Raw genomic sequence first — 16,106 nt, forward strand, 5'->3', positions numbered from 1 at the left:
TCCCCTTCTGGCTCGTTGAAACCATGTTCTGGATCCAATGTTCAGCCTGCTGTTCAGGATGCCAGGAATTCCAGACTTTGGCCCACTCCGAGGAGCTGGACTCACAGGCCATCACTGCATAATAGTAGCTAATGAGGATTGCCCAGCAGCACCAGTTTGAAAAACAATAATGCCGAGCCAAGCTCTGTTACTTATGCAGACCGCAGAAGCAAACACATGTAACACGAAAACCAGCTAGAAATACAAGCGGGTACCTGCAACTTTTCCATTTTTTAAACTGCCAAAAGAGTATTTTGAATTTGCAAAATGCTACTTGCCAAACTTAAAGTCGAGTCTTTATTGGTGGGAAGCTGTACGTGGAACTTCTGTTAACATGCCCAGTAAATTCTTCAAGTAAGAACTACAATGAGTTATTAGCGTTGAATATGGCTAATGATCTTCCTTAAATTTCAACATGGCTGTAAATATATTGTTTTCCTACCTAAGTCTGCTCAGAAGGTAGTAAAAATAAGGTTTAACAGAGTGTTATGTATGCTGAGTTGATTTTAAAAAGAATAGATATCCTCCTCTCAGATGTTTCTTCAAGCAAGTATTCCCTTTGAGCTGAGAAAAGTCATTCTTTCACATTTTAATTAGATCAATTAATACTCTAGTGTATTCCACCAAGTTTAGACCTGTTTATCAGGAGACTGTTTTCCTTTTGAGTTCCCCTTGGGCCGGCCTTCCTTGCCAGGCGATGCCAATGCACAAAGCCATTTCTTTTCCTATCACAAAATATGGAAACTGCATATGATAGCTGAGTCATTGTTTATTTTATGATGTGAAGACCAAATAAATATGCAAAAAGCTACTTTTTTATTACATCATCTTTTAATTCGATGCCTAGGGGAAATGTTTCCAGTACATGGGGACAGAGTGTATCTTCCGGGTACTGCAGTTAATAAATACTACGTGGTCAAAGAATACCTACCAAAATCCAAGAATTCACTGGGGACCTTATCATTCTCACTAGTTCTCCTGAGGTGCTTTGAATGCTTAATCATTTACTGAATGGCTCACCATAACATTTATTTCTATTTTTAGGCACTTCATTCGCTCTTTAATATTAGAAACTACTGAAGCAGCTTATAAATACTGAGAAAGGCAGTGCCTTTCATGCATGAACAATCAATACGTACCCAAAACTTTCTCAAGACGTTCCACTGTTTTCTGGTTGGTTTCAAACTTGCATTAGGGAACGCACCTATTTAATGTGAGGCTGAATAAGGCATGGTAGAATGGTTTCCTATGAGAACATACATTCTAAGTGAGGCTTAGGCAGCTGAAACCTATATTGATATGATTAACACAGTACACATTACTCCGTAGTGACTACTGTTCTCCGGTATCAAACCAAAAACCCGACAAAAAAATGCTGAATGAGTGTTTAGTGCGCATTCGGCAGGGACACAAATTCAGATTTCAATTATAGTGAACAAGGCGAGCTGGGATTGCGGGGGTGTCCCCTGCTCCCCTAGTCTGCTATAATTGGTTCCGAGGTTGCAGGGGTGTACCCCTCTTCCATTGCATGGAAAGCAGTGGAAAATAAACTAAAAGAAAAAATGAAAGGAGTCTGCGGCACCAGCTTCAACCTACGCTAGTGGGAGGGAACTGACATTGCATGGTTAGGGGGGAGTCAGTGACAAACACAAAAGTGTGCCACTGAAAGGTTAAGTGGGGGGAGCGGGTAAGGGGATGTGAGGAAAAAGTGATCTATGTGATCACTGCACCCCGCCATAATGGAAGTCGCATTTTATTAGTTGACATTTTTGACAGTACAGTGATCACAAAGATCCCTGTTCTCCTAGTCCTTAGTCTCCCTTCCCCCATATTTCTGGGGCTTCCGTCCTTGAGGAAGGCAGCTATAGCCATTTCTCCAGCAAAAAGAAAATGTTTACTTCATTTGATTGAGAAGCGCAGCCATGCCTCTCCGCTCTGGCCAGCAGTCCTTTTACATCCTCATGTGCCATATCTGAATGATGCAAGGAAAGTGGGAGGGCATATGGAGGAAGGGGCTATGAAGTAAGTGCTGAAATCTATGTAGTAGTGCTTGCAAAAAGCAGATGGCAAGGACTACATTATTGCCCTGCCAATGACATCCTGGGGGAATGCCTCTTGAAGGCCACCGAGGATGCCTTGGTTCTCACAGAATGAGTGTGGCTGCCTTTGGGAATAGACATTTTCTGTCAAACAAAATACTCCAAAATGCAAGAGACTGTCCAACGGGCAATAGTCAGTTTGTACACCTGCTTTCACTGAGAGGCACACCCATACAGGTTGATGAGCCAATCAGCTTCTGGAGCCGGATTTGGAAAGAAAGTAGGGAGAGAGATCTCCTGTTCATGATATACATTTGACAGGACCATGGGAACTAATTCTGGGTGTGTGAAGCAGAGTGTAAGAATGTGATGCAGATAGAGCCTGTGGCTTGCGTACACTGCTGGATGAAGTAAATGCCACAACAAAAGCAGTTTCTACATTATTAGACTGATGTGCACTATGGCCATTGTTTCAAAAGGCTTGGGATCCAGTGCAGATACAAACACATTAAGGTCCAATAAAGGGGGAGTGCTCTAAGAGGAGGAAATAGATGCTGACCATCATGTTATGAATCATAGCCGGTCAAGTGGCACAGCGAGTAGAGCGCTTGCTTTGAGATCTGTGCAGAGCTTGCTGACGCATGTTCGAATCCCGGCAGGGACAACTCAACCTTTCATCCTTCTGAGGTTGATAAATGAGCACCACACACCGTGGGTAATAATAAGCAGTGCTCAGATACCTGAGGGGTCGCAGTGCTATATAAATGCTAAATTATTATTATTATTATTATTATTATAGGCGGTAGGCAAACGATGTGCTGTAAGTAAATACAGTTTATTGGTAGAGCCCCCAGGACGCGGTATCATCCGCAGAGGTCTCCTTCAGAAAACTGGCCCCAGTGTCATTCTCAAACTCTGCAGAGTTTGAGAACCACGCCGGGATCATGGTAAGAGTATCTCACAACATCTCCTCTTCATGTGGTAAACAAAGAACAGGGGAAAATGGACATCAAAGGAAGAGGAAATAAACAGAGATAGAAGGGGTCATGAGAGACAGATGGGGAAAGAGTCACAAAGTAAACAGATATGATCAATAATACACATAATCACTGTTGGAGTTTGGAGCATATCTTCTGCTCCTTGAAGACATCACTCTTCTGCTCCTTGGAGGTGTCATTCCAACCGAGTTGTCACTGCTCCCTGATTGCAATACCAAATCTTCCATCAACAGTCTCAGTTCGGAAGCTGGACCTCTGTTTCTGACGATATGCGTCGCATCAGTTGATCTGCCATCTCTAAAAGATTTCACCACATCATTGCACGACCATCTTCTGCCATCGTCCAAAACCACACATTTTCTAGTTGCCTTCTCCATCATTTGTGCGTTCCTGAATTTGAACAGACCCTTCGGAAACCTCCAGGGTTCCTTGACGCACACCCAATCCTCTTCTTTAAACTTGGCTTCTCTGACGTGCATGGTGCAATCATAATACTCTTGGCTCTTTTTTGTTTATCTCTTACTCTGTTGAAAATATGTAAAATGTCAATTCTTTTTCTGTGATCAATAGGTAGCCATGATGGCCTTAACCTGTTACACACCACTCTTTTTTTCATCATTATAAACAGTTGCTCCTCGGTCGTGGAATGGGGAGTCATTCTGTACGCACTGAGTGTATCTTTGAGAGTATCTTTCCTAGGCAGTGAATTCCCCAGAGATAGCTGGATTATGCACTTGACAAATCCATTCATACGTTCTACAAGCCCATTGGCCATCAGATGATATAAAGAAGTACGTCTGTGCTCTATAGCTCGGTCCTTCAAAAACGTCTGCATTTCTTCCTACACAAATTGTGCTTCATTATCTGAAACTATCTCCTGTGGATCACCCTCTCTGCTGAACACATCCTCCAAAAATATTGTGACCCTACCAGTCGTTATTGCGTCCTCCATTACTCCCCACTCAATCACCTTCAATCTGTAAGCTTGATGCCTATGGCACATTTTTGGAATCACCACTGGTTGTAGCGGTGTAATCTGTCTTTTCTTGCTCTTGTCACTCAGTACATGCTTGACCATTTTTTACTAAATCTTCTATCTTGTTCCACATTCCCAGCCAGCAATAGCTCACCCTGAGTCTTCTTTTTGTGAGATTCAGACATGAGCTAAATTCATAATCTTCCTTCTTAAACTAACAGGTGGGATGGAGCGTTCACCTCTGAACACACATACTGAATCTTCTGCAATCTCGTTTTGAATTTGAGCGTATTAATTGAGAGATTTACCAGATTTCTCCCATACTTCTTTTAATGCTTGCCGTAAAAGGTTCTGTTCAGTATCATTGTTGGATGCTATTGCCCACTCCTTAGATATTCCTTGCTCAATGGGTGCAATGTTGCATTCCTCTTTTCCTTCCTCATGCTGATCCCGGTTTTGTTCATCATCATCCCATGGCAGCCTAGAGAAACAATTGGTTATGACATTTGATTCCCCTGGCGTATATACCCTTACATTGAACTGCATAATATCGAGGATCCAGCTGAGTATCCTAGGGGAAATCAAATGAGGACTTTTAGAATTCAGAATGTGTGTCAATGGTTTATGGTCCTTTTTTCTCAAAACAGGAAGACCCAATATCAAACTCCTAAAGTGGTCTAGTATCCACTTCACAGCCAAAGCCTCCTTTTCCATTGTTAGATAATTAAGCTCCGCTGCTTTAAGAACACATGAAGCAAAAGCAATGGGTACTATTCCATTTTCCTTCATCTATTCAAACACACCACCCAGCCCAATATTACTACTACTGTGATGATATTTTGAGGACTGGTGCTGAACGTCTTGCGGGTAGATGCCTCATTTATGACCTTCTTAATGTTCTCTAGTTCTGTTTGGCACTCAGCTGACCATGAAAATCCTAAAACTTTTTTCATGAGTCCTCTCATGTGTTGAGCCTTGTCTGTAAAATGTTGCACACATCTTGAATAATACTCTGCCGTCCCCAGGAAACTGTGGAGATGGTCTTTGTTGGTGGGAGTCTGCATATGTGATATCGACTCAATCAAGTTCCTCTAGGGTTTTATTTCCTCAGAATTGATAGTGTGTCCTAGATATTTCGCCTCTTTTACTTTAATCTTGCATTCATCAATCCTAAGCGTGAGCCCTTCCTCTTGTACTACTTGTAGCGAACCAAATAGTTTGGCATTGTGTTTTTCCTCTGCCATGGCTGCAATGAGAATGTCATCCTGAAAATATTATACCCCATCAAGACCACCAAAGAGCTGTTGCATTAGTCTTTGAGACACAGCTGTGGCCGATACTAGACCGAATGGCATGCGTGGATATCTAAACGCCCCAAAGGAATTAACGAACAAAGAGAGGTGTTTAGAGCTTTCATCTAATGCCAACTGATGATATGCTGATGATAAGTCAAGCATGGTGCAATATATTTGGCTGGTTTCATTGTTGTTAACATTTCATTTATATTTGGGAGAGGATGTCTATCTATCCAAATGTTGGCATTTAGATCTCTAAGATCCACGCACATCCTTAAGGAGTTGTCAGGTTTTTGCACAATTACAATGGGTGATAGCTATTCCGAGGACTCTATAGGCTCATTTATCTTCTGATCGCAAAGTCTCTTTAGCTCCTTTTGTATTGCATCTCTTGTGCCCACGGGAATGTGCCTAACTTTGTGCGCAATTGGTTTAGCTCCTCTTATCAACGCAATCCTGTGTTTGAATCCTTTAAGCATTGCTATATTTTCATTGAGTATCAAGGCAAATGTATTTCCTAGACCAAGGTTGTCCAACGTACGGCCCGCGGGCCATAATGCGGCCCACCAAGCCATTTTATGTGGCCCGCCAGGCTGTATGTTGGACAATGCTTGAGTAAAAAAAAAAACATTTTTTTTTTTTTAAATGTGCCTGTGCGCAAAACTACTCTGTGCTCTATTCGGGACACATAAAAGAACAAGACAAATGAGAATTCTGAGCGCACACTCACTCTACTAGACTGCTATCAGCATCATCAGTCACAATATTTTTGGGGGGAGACTTGGAAACATTGGCACAAAAGGAGCCGCTCTGTGCTGGATCATCATCCTTTCACCAGTAAACCCGATTCAATCACCATGGCCCCCTTACAAATCCCACCCATGCTGTGATTGACCTGTGGACACATAAATAATCGTATCAATATACTTTCCCTGCCTTTTTTATAGCGAATGCCAATTTCGCCACATTCATTTGGGTCAATTTTATTGCTTTTTTTACCACAAAAAACGGTGGCAGAACCCCTGCACCCTCACTTTCTATATACCTTACCCAAAATTACCATCTATATTTTTTTGGTAAAAAAGCGTAAAAAAATGTGGCAAAAAAATGTTTTGTCGAAATTGCCATTCAGCAAAAGTGGGCAATAGCAAATAATCTACACACTCAAGAACAACCTTTCAAAAAATGCTCTCCAGAAATGTATAGAAAGGAAACAAAATCCAAATCCAAATCAATGGGAACCAAAGTTTTTGTTTGTTAGTGGATTGAGTTTGTTCACAAAATGGATCGGAGTACACTTCGAATAGTTGCTGCAGCTCTGGAGAAAATACAAGTGGTATGATAGGCTATTTATAACACGCTTAATACCCATGCAGCAGTGATCCCAATCATAAAAGTGAAACAGGCAAGCCCAACAGGCATAACTTATTTTCACTCTTTTGGTAGCGCAGTCTGAGGGCAGCCTATACCCTTCAGGAGAGGTGTGAGCTGATACAGTTGCAACACAAAAAACAATAGTACTGTGTTCCCAAAATACCTTAGTTCTTGTCTTTCGGATCTCAGCAGAGCCAGGCTTTTCAGCATCAGACCAGAAGCATGGGTGCTTTTGCGCTGTGCTGGGGTCAAGTCCGTTAGCAGCAGCGATGGGCCCCAATGATGCAGTTCTGTTTGGCAGTGGTGCTGATTTGTGGGTAGAAAACGCTGGGAACAGTAGGCTGTGCCAAGTGGATGGCACTGGAAGACTCAGTGACCTCGGGGCCCTGACAAGGGAATACTTGCCTTTGGCGCTGTGCAGGCTCGGCTGACACAACACGGCATACGGTTACGGCAAAGATGTCAAAGCTTCAGCATTGACATTGAGCAGAACTCTGAGATTCAGGGGTGGTGGAGCGTCGAGGTCCAGGATGATTATAATGGTGTAAATGGGGCCAGCGCTGAGCAGCTACGCTCAGGAGGGCCATGGGCCCGTGTGGGGCTGACAGGCCAGTGGGCAGACTGCAACAGGCCTGCTCAAGCCATCCTGCTATTTATACAAATCTCGGGCCTAGTAGCACCGGATGGGAGAAAGGAACTGCGGTACAATCTGCTCTTTTGCTGGGCTCTGCCTTCTGGAGCTTCCCCCTACACGCGGGACAGGCAGCTCTGCAGACGCTCAGAGCTTCCGAGTATTGGGGGGTTAGGGCTGGGTCAGGGCCTGCCTTCTCACCCTTGCTTAGCGGGGCTTCCCAGAACTGACCCAACCCCTGCCCTCTTGCATGCAACTCATACTTAGCTGGCAGGGGAGAATGTGATCTCAAGGGCAGATCTCACAGGGTGAGGCTTACCCATTGCACATCAGAGTTGCTGACCCCTGCTATGTTCCCAAATGCGGGATACACGATTGCATTATTTCTGGTAGTGGGGGACTGCGTTCGCGCTCTCCCCCCCGATTTTTTGGTGAAAGAAAATGTAAAGTGTGCACTAGGCCTGCTAGGTTGCATACTTTTAGATTGTGCTCACATTGTGTTTCTTCAATTAGGTTCACCTTTGGGTGATCCTTTTCCACATTTTATCTGTTGAATTGAATGATGCTTCTTTCATCACCACAGAAGTAATGTGTATTACAGAGATAAGCTGCCATATGTATTGGGCACACTGCACATGCTCAGGCAGCATCAATCATGCTTTGTACAGGACAATGCTGGCCTAAATTGGGAACAGCCAGCATAGACATGTTGCTACAGAGGCATATTTTGGGTACAACCAGCATGACGATGTGTTACATCAGTGACAGTGCTGTCTTACACTGTGGACACATTGATCATTAAAATGTGTTGTGTTGTAAAATGTTCTTTTCTGCTGTTGGTGACATGGAATTTTCATGTTCCCCTTTAGAACTGATTGTACACTTATGGCTTTTTGGTCACCTTTTCTGCTGTAAAATGCACCATTTCAACCCCATATTTGAAAAAAAATTCTTGGGGGGCAACCCCCCCAAAACCTCCCTAGAACCTTGTAGCTCGGTCGCCCCCACTATTTCAGAAAAATATTAACACATAGACACTGAAAGAAATCACAAGCAACTAACCTTTGATCACTGCCCATGACACCAAAAGCTATCCTTGGGACTGCATGGCTATCACTGCCTGTGATGCTATTGTGTCAAAGGTCACACAATATCGCTTTTTAATATACTGCTTTGGGTGAGGTTGTTGACTTTTGGCTCGCCGGCCCACTAGGTGACAAAAAGTTAATGCTTCGGCCCCACATTCAAAAAGGTTGGACAAGCCTGTCCTAGACCTTCATTGGAATTGAAGATTGATTTGATACACATGATATTGGGGTGGCTTCACCAGGATGGATCTTTTTTCGAAGGGCCGCCTGTTCTTCCCACCCCACTATGGAATATCCATTCTGTGCCACATACAATTTGCAATAAGTTTCCATGTTATTAAAATTTAGGTGAATCCACTTGTAACCTATGATGTTAATCAGGCTTTTGCCATAACCTGTTGCTCTAATATTGGTAATTCTTAGATCTTCCAACAGACCATTGAGTTTCTTCTCATATGTGTGAACATCCACCATTGTATATGGAGATCCAGTGTCAATCATTGCACCTAAAGGTATGGAATTAACCCTTATGTACTCCCATGGTTAGGCCCCCAGATAAGGTGCGTACCAGGCCTTATTACGCATGAAAATCTTGTAAATACAACAGCGTTATTATTTTTCTGTATACATTTACACACAAGTTTAGAGCAGAGCTCAGTGCAAAGGTCAGGTTACTTGACAGAAACCAGAACGCTTCTTTTGATTTTTTATCTACATGGATGTAATAGCAAGCCATGGATAAAAGCCTCTGTAACAGAATGTATTTCTCTGAAGCCTTTCAAAAAAAGAAACTGCACACTGTGATAAAAGGAATGGTTCCATTCAGCTTCTGCTGTGTTGATGCTCATGGAGCAAACCAAAACATTGTGAATATTTATTTTCCTGGCATTTTAGGATTGTATAATTAATAAGATTGAAAACTAAGCTAAGCTGCAATTGAGAATTCATCTTTTGCAACAAAATATGCCTTTTTTCCAGTGAAAGCAAATCAGTATTGCATTATTGTATTTTTCAGAGTTCCTGTGCTGTGTGCATAATCATGGGGAGGCAGATCATTTTTACACTTATAATTTAATTTACATTCGAATTATGAAAACTGTATAACATTATGAGTATGCATGCATAGTTTACATCCATTCAACCTTGCAGTCAATGGGGTACATTACTATAAATGGTCAGTGGCAGTAGAGTCTTTGCTCAAGGGTGAGTGATTGTAATTACACCAATCACAGGTGTTCTAGTCTCTCAAATCTTCCAGACTACAATTAAAACATTCAAAACCTGACTCTACAGGACGTGCAAGCGCTGTTCAAAAACAAAGAAATGAAAGTTACATTTGTAATTGAAATAGAAACTCAGCAATACCTGTCCCTGTGATAATCCAGATAGGTATTTAACTTTATGTAGTACTTCACACATGGTTCGTCCAACATGTAGGTACTGTGATTATTAGACCTCAGTCAATACTCAGTTAACTGACCTCTGAAGGATGTTAGTCAATAAGATAGCTCAGCCGGTTGAGAGCTTGTTGCAGCAATCTGAGCGTGATCTGTAGGTTACAGGTTTGCATCCCGGCAAGGCCAACTCAGCCTTTTATCCTTTCGAGGTTGATAAATGAATACCGACTCGTTCTATGTACAGCACTTTGCCAAAAGCGCTATATAAATAACTATTTGACCATGAGATTAGATATAGAATTTAGCATGGAGTCCTTGCCTCTTTGCACTGTTGTATCATAACATTGGCATACCATTAGGTAGTAATAGATCCAGGAAATGAGGACTGTTATTAAACATCAAAAGAGGATTTCGCTAGTGTATGGGAGGATGGGTCTATAGGACCCCCTCCCCGACATGCCCCACCTGCGTGAGGTTCGTGGCTCGTCAGCGGCCCCCCATGCACCTGTGCTCGGGTGGCAGGGTGGCTGCTGATCAACACACAGAGCCTACCGGCTTGTACTGCAACATACCATGGACACCATTTTGAAAGCTTCAAGACTCCATTTTAGATAGAAGCGACCAAAACCCCAATGAAACAGCCTGCCTGCAAAAGCTGCAGCTTGGCCCCCGCTCACTGCGCACAGGGAGCCATGCACTCCCCCTGTGCCTCCACCCCATGGCAGATCCGCTGAAGGCCCGTTCTCACGAGCAACCAGACATGAACGAGTATCAGAACAAACACTGTATCATTTACCTTCTGCAGTACATCACTGTCCCCGAAGTGACCTGACTCGCAGTTCAAGTCTGGGAAATAACAGGAACCATCCCAATTGAACAGGCCTCAACCGGGCATCTAACCCCTAACATCTGAAAATATATGGTGTCAATAACCTTCCTACATGAACCCCTGCCCACATTCCCCAGATGAGGTCTTGACTACATACTAAAACTCACCGATTCACAGAGTTGTTTGTAAATTATAATACGGGTGTTTGAAAGGGATGAAGCTTATAACATTGATGCAGCAAGAATGACCTTGGTCCATTGCAAAATACTGTGTGCCTTGAAGACTCAATGGAAGGGCTTGATAGAGCCCCACCTAATGCTAACTAATGATTGCTGCTAGTGTACAAAGGAAGGTGGAAAAGCATTACTAAGAGTACTTGTGTGTAAAATAGTTAAACGTGTTTAAGATGGCACAACCGAAAATGCAAATGCACTATTGTACATGAACGTATTGCTTCTATGCTCCTAAGTACGCGATCCAACCTGATGCTACCTCACTTGTTATCTATCTATTGCCTTATGAATTACCAATATGCAGCCTACTAATGTTATGTAGTATATGTGTCACTGCCAAACTTTTACAGCTATGTATGAAGAAGCAAACAAATGTATAAACAATAGAAACTTGTAATCACCTTAATGCTACTAACTTTATTAACTGTTCCCTCATATGATAGATTGTACAACCCAGACACAGAGAATCGCGTAAAGCCACAAGGCCATCACCCCCTCCTCCCGCCAAGGCCCGCCAGGGCTTGCTGGTGCACAAGCAGCACAAGCTCACCTCCACTTCTTCTGCTGGACCCGCTTCAGGAATTCACCACCCCCATGTCCGAGGCTGCCATAGTCGGCCAAATTAATTATTTACAACTTGGTCCTAAACCCCACCGCCTCAAGGGGCCAGAGGTGTACCCTCGCTGATCCAGTAGTACTCCGGTTCACCCCAAATTAATGAGCCTTGGAGATAAGTATTCAACCCTGTACTAACATATCATAAAGTAATTCCTCACACATCTAACAGAACAGAATGACAAGGCAGCTCACCTTGTGCCCTCAGACCAGACACCCAGGCTTATGATACCCGGTCAACAGGTCAAAAGTAACAGTGCACTGATGTATTGGTGAAGCTTCACATTGCATGTTGTTTCTCCGGTCTCCTATTATTTCTTAGAGTAACATATTGTGGGATTTGCAGGACAACTGGAATCGTCTAAAGGATGAGTGTTGTGTGTGTGTGGCCACAAGGGCAAAGTGTTAGTGCAGCCATCAATCATCGGCACTGACCGCGCCTGGCCTGGTAGCTCCACCCGGACGAGCCCAGCTGACCCATCCATCCCACGTTGGCACCACGTGGATGTCCACCAATCCTGGGGCGGCTCATCACTACATCACCTATAGCTTAGTCGACGCCACCCAAACCCTGAGATTATGTGTCCCCTATAGCGTGTAGGATTTCTGACGTGGTTTGTAATAAATATGACTGTCTTTGCTATTGTCAGACAGAGCGCTCTCGGAGCTTGCAGAGTCCTTTGCATGCCCTATATTGATTAGATAAAACCCTTTACATCACCCGCACTTGGTCTTGGTCTCATTTCCTCCTGGGTTGTGTCCTTTATTGCGTCTCATTGTGGGGAGGGTACGGCCCTTTGGGGACGCTTGCTTTCACTAGCGGATGTTGAAACACACAATACAATTCATGTTTGCTTTACTGTGTAATTGGCTAGGTTTTTGTGTTTTCAACATTTAAATATATACAGGAGAGATCAAATGGCCAGACCTTAGAGAAATAATGAAATATGTTTTCTGACAAAATGCAGCAAGCTGCTGCATAGTAATGATTTGCATACAGTTTTTGTACACATCAGATGGATGTCACATACAAGTCACTCTATTGCAAAGGAGAAAAGTCATGTTTGCACTCTTGAAATCACATTTACTCTCAAAGTTTAAAAATGTGGAGTAAAATACTGCCACCTCAAAATATTATCTGTGGCACTGCCCATGGGCCTCTCTTTTCCTCAGGGCCAATTGTCAGGACATGTACAATTTCTTCTTCCTCACCATATGAAACAGACAAAATGCTGCTTGGACCACCTATTTCTTCGAGAGCTCTGATGGTGTTGCTTGGACCGATGTTTTCTTCAATTGGCCTAAAATCAGGGCACATTCATCTCCTGTATCTGTTCCTGCAAACTCTCCAGTAGTATCCAACATTGCCACACTTGAAGCACACTTCGGATATCACTGAGCACTCTCTGTCACCATTGGGGTGTCTGTTCTGTCCACTTGTGAGGCATCTCCATTGGTTCTTTTGGACGGGGGCATTGACAGTATTGGCACCTCTTTATTTTTTCCCTCTGTCGGATGATCTCAATTTCGTTAACATTTTCCTCCTCATTAATGCCACTATGGCCTCCTCATAGTCATCTTCGTCTTCAATATGTACTTTTTTCACTTCTATTGGTTCTTGTCTGGTTTGCACCTCCTTGATGCACTTGTCACCCATTTCCATTGTTCTGGCAATCTCAATATCTTGGTCTAATGTGGTATCTTTTGCTTGCCACAGTCTCTGCTGTGTGTGGGGGTCAAAAGTGTACAGCATTAGTTGTTTTCTCGGATACTCGTCGGCAATACCAGTGAATTTGCATGTTGCCATAGGTCCTCTTAAGGCTGCTATATACACATCAACTGACTCCGCTTTGTTTTGTTTCCTTGAAAAAAATGATATCTTTCGAGGACAACATTTGTTTTGTTTCCAAAGTGTTTTCCAAGCTTGAGAAGGGCCGTGTCATAATGGCTGCTTGTGCCTGTGCTGCTAGAATCCCCTGCCTCATCACTGTTCACTATGTCAGGTAAGGTGCAAAATATTCTAAGGGCCTCTGCTCCGATGCAGTTTAATAGGGTGGCTTCCTTTCAATCATCGTTATATTTGGACCCACCAATAGTGCTGAAGTATACATGGAAGGTATCCGTCCACTGTATCCATGGGGTGATGGGGTTGCCAGGGTTGGTGAGGAATGAGAATGGGGAGGGTGTTGTCTGCATTTTAATCTGTAGTTGTGTAAAATATTTGTGCTATGTTCTTTACAAACTGTTTCTTTTTGTTCTAGTGTCTGTTTTCTTACACTCTTTTCATAGTATACTTGTGTCAGCATTGTGATCTCTGCGCTCTGTATTGAGAGTTGCTATGGGGATATGTATAAACAAGATGGCCACCGCACATTGATAGACGCTGTGGGGTTCTTTACTTTAGCAAAAGCGACAGGGTGCAGCGCGCGCATCGTCTTGTGTTCAAAAGACGCACAGGATCCTGTCAGTCTTTTCTCCCCTAAATACTAATGTTGCAGTTCAGATGCACACAAAATAATATTTCTCTGGGCCCTGTTGCCACTGGGACTCTGAAGAGTGTTGTCTCTGAAGTCGGTTTTCTGACTGCTGCTCGCCAGTCTTCCGTCAACCATCCTGTGTCACAGGCGCTAGGCAAGCAACGTACTGTAAGAAATTACAGTTTATTGGTAGAGCCCTCAGGACGCTGTATCATCTGCAGAGGTCTCCTTCACATAACTGACCTGACCTGACTCTGCAGAGTTCGAGAACCAGGCCGGGATCGTGGTAAAATTATATCACAATGCATCACAATGCCCTGTAACCAGCAGCTTGTAGAGTAAGAAGAAGATGCTGTCAGTGTTCCAAAAGGCCCCAATATCCAAAGGTAAGCCTTACCTAAATCGGGATAATTTTTGGCCAACTCTAAAATTAATTATATAAACTTCCTTTCTACATTCCTATGAGTTTAATCCATTGGGGATGGCACCAGAGTAACATTTGAGCAGCAAAACAAATATTTTCACTTCATTTGTTTGACAGGCAGAGCTTTGAAGGTGCTCGTCTTGGTGCTGCCCATAGCCTTGCCCCACCAGCTTTCTCTCCGTCGGTGGGACTGGAGCCACGAATCAAGATGCAGCCTTTTGTGCTTCTCCTTTCCTTCATTAGTCTTCATGTTTTGTGCCACTAGTGAAATGATTTAGAGTAGGAATATTTTTAAGAAATCCTATTGGCTTGTTCTTTATAGGTCGTAGCTCCCCAAGTGATCGTATTGCCCCTATGTGAGATGGTGGCAGGGCCTTCCTGATCCAAGCTCTCAGAGCGTAGGGGAGCAACCGTCCTCCTGATGATGAAAGTATTGTGGCCACTATCCTCTCTATGCTTGATCACCAACTCTGTATAATTACTCAAATAATTTCCCTGTACAAACACATAATCCAGAAGGTAAGCGGACTTGGGCGTAACCCCTGTAATATGGCCGGGTACAACACCAGGACAGCCTCTATTGTGCATAATCATGCCATAGTAGCTCATCAAGTCTCTCCAATTGAAGCCATTTTGGTTAGTAGTACACTACATTAGTACCACATTAGGTATGCCTAAGAGACTATTCTGGTTAATGATCTCATTATTGGTTGGGTTCGCAGGAATCTTTGAGTTAAGATCTCACAAGATGACAGTGGAAGAGTTAGTACATTGTAGGTGTTCATTTATTACATCCTGAGCAAATTTCCTGATTGCTCTTGTAATTCCTATTCCTGGAGAATCATATATATTGATCATTATCAGAGCACTTTGCTTACTTATTGTTCCTGCCCCATGATAATACCTAACCTATTGCAGCAATCCAACTGAATCTCCTTGATGGAGTATTGGTTTTTCAGCCTGCTCAGAAGACCACCACTGATGAAAATGACCTTGGGTGGCATACCTCGGAATCGTGCTCCACCCATCCAACAGCCTTTGATCCATCATTCATGTCTCCTGTATTACAATGATGCCCTAAAGTGTCAGTCAGTCATATAGTCCTTCCTCAGAATGAAAATGAGAGTGCCTCTGGTAGATTAAGAAAAGAAGGGGGAGACTGATTAGGGCTGGTTCAGATGTTTGGACTGCAAAATAGTGGGAAGTCATTGACATCCCCCTGATCCTATGCTATTACCATTACAACTGCTACTTTCTCCAACCAGGCAATCCTGTTACCTTTGTTGCGAATACCTACCACAATATTCTCCTTCCCAATGTGGGAAGTCTGCTTCCGCGAATATATAGCTTTGCTTGTACCAGTGTCGACTTGTCTGAAGGGGATATGAGTCCTGCAACAATCATATCGGACTTTATGTAATTCCCCCACTCAATTCATCACATAATTTAGTGTACAGTAGAAGAATACATACGACAATGCTGAGCACAACTCCAGCTGCTGCACTGTATCAATATTGTCAGACCCCATAAGACATAACTGAGGAATGAGGTGTATAAAACTCTAGAATGATGGTTCGATTTAATAAACATTGATGTGGCTGACAAAAGAGTCTTTGAACTCTTAGAGAATTTCTCCCCCCATTCCTGGTAGCTTGTGAGGTAGTACTCACTTCTTTCCTGGGTCTAATAGT

The 16,106-nt window shown here is 43.1% G+C and overlaps 1 protein-coding gene and 1 non-coding gene across 5 annotated transcripts in view; one reads left to right on the top strand and one right to left on the bottom strand.

Moving 5' to 3' along the window:
* Positions 1-16,106, bottom strand: part of PPP1R9A (protein phosphatase 1 regulatory subunit 9A) — a 2,290,846-nt gene that overhangs the window by 1,706,293 nt on the left and 568,447 nt on the right. The gene's annotated exons all lie outside the window — the stretch shown is intronic.
* On the top strand, positions 7,612-7,773 carry LOC138570431 (U1 spliceosomal RNA). The gene has a single exon (XR_011303491.1). It is a non-coding gene; the product is annotated as a U1 spliceosomal RNA (small nuclear RNA).

The sequence above is a fragment of the Ambystoma mexicanum genome, chromosome 2q (genome assembly GCF_040938575.1).
Source record: "Ambystoma mexicanum isolate Mex_15411 chromosome 2q, UKY_AmexF1_1, whole genome shotgun sequence".
In the NCBI taxonomy this organism is placed as follows: domain Eukaryota; kingdom Metazoa; phylum Chordata; class Amphibia; order Caudata; family Ambystomatidae; genus Ambystoma; species Ambystoma mexicanum.